The 1,460-nt window shown below is 36.0% G+C and overlaps 1 protein-coding gene across 1 annotated transcript in view; it reads right to left on the reverse strand.

Moving 5' to 3' along the window:
• Positions 1-1,460, reverse strand: part of LOC101565699 — a 50,415-nt gene that overhangs the window by 26,149 nt on the left and 22,806 nt on the right. The window lies entirely within an intron of this gene.

The following is a 1,460-nucleotide window of genomic DNA, read 5'->3' on the forward strand; positions in this document are numbered from 1 at the left end:
AAATTTGGGACACTACCGAGTTACATTACATTACATCACAAGTTCTCATATGTCCTTAGTCTTAATTGATCTTGGAAGGCTAGGGCCAAAGGCTAGACCTTTGTCTTTCCTGGAAGCCCTCCTTTTTCTCTAATTTGGTCTGCAAACTTAGGTTGTTAACCATACAGAAGACAAGCTTATTGTTTTTACCATACAATCTAGGCTGTTAAGCTTAAGCTCACTATCTGTCTGAATATCAAACGTATTAGGCATAACATAGAACAGGAATGTTTCATCAAGTATTGATGTGTTGAACTTTAAGTCCCTACAGAATATGATTAAAAAATTTAAAAATTAGAATATATTTTAAAAATAGACATAAAGAATTATATACTTCTTACGTTTACACGTAAGTCCAAAGAACTAACCCTATACAACCTGAAGCAGGACAGTCCCACAATATTCCTTTTTCTGTCTCTTGCTTTCATTCACCACCCCTTTCTTTTTGAACAACCATCTACCCAAAAGACAGCATAGAAGCAACTGGCATGTCAAGACAAGCAGCCCGTATTCAGAATACCAGAATGACAGGCACTCCAAGCATGAAACTACTATTACAGTTTAACATCTGCAGTGCAGTTGCTTGGTTCACAGGTATCAGTATATATAGGTAGTCAGGGTGAGAATCTTTACAATTACCTGCTAGATTCAAAAATCTTCTGGAGATTCTCTGGATCTTTGCCTTGCTCATCTTTTACATATAACTGCATGGCTTAACATTGTCATGTTTCCTAGCTCTTCTCCTTTCCCTCTCTTGATTAGTTAGTCCTCATGATCCTGCTTTCCATTTAGTTGTATTATACTTTTCTATTTATATTTTTTCTTTTGAGTTCTTATACTAGGGAAACTACATGATATTTACACATGTGTGTCTGGCTTATTACACTTATGAGTATATGTTCAAGTGGCATCCACTTCAATATAAAGCCTTCGAGTTTATCATTCTTAATAGCTGAATAATAGTCCATTGTATAAAAATATCACATCTTTTTCAACCATTCCTCTGGTTATGGACATCTTGGTTGTTTCCAAGATTTGGCTATCACAAATTGTGCTGCTATAAACATATGCACACATATATCCCTATTATATGATGTTTACAGATCCTCTGGGAAAATTCCCAGTAGAGGAATAGCTGGTTTAAAGGGGATTTCTAGTCCAAAGTTTCTAAGGAGTCTCCACACTGATTTCCATAATGGTTGTACCAGTCTACATTCCCACCAGCAGTGGAGAAGGGTTCCTTTTTCACCACAACCTCTCCAACATTTGTTGTTTGGTGATTTCTTTATGATAGCCATTCTTTCTGGGGTCAGATGATATCTCAGGGTTGTTTTAATTTTCATTTCGTGAATGGCTAGTGATGTGGAACATTTTTTCATATATTTATTCGCTTCTTTAATTTCATCCTCTGAGAAGTGTGT

The sequence above is a fragment of the Octodon degus genome, unplaced genomic scaffold (genome assembly GCF_000260255.1).
Source record: "Octodon degus isolate 3935 unplaced genomic scaffold, OctDeg1.0 scaffold00149, whole genome shotgun sequence".
Classification (NCBI taxonomy): Eukaryota; Metazoa; Chordata; class Mammalia; order Rodentia; family Octodontidae; genus Octodon; species Octodon degus.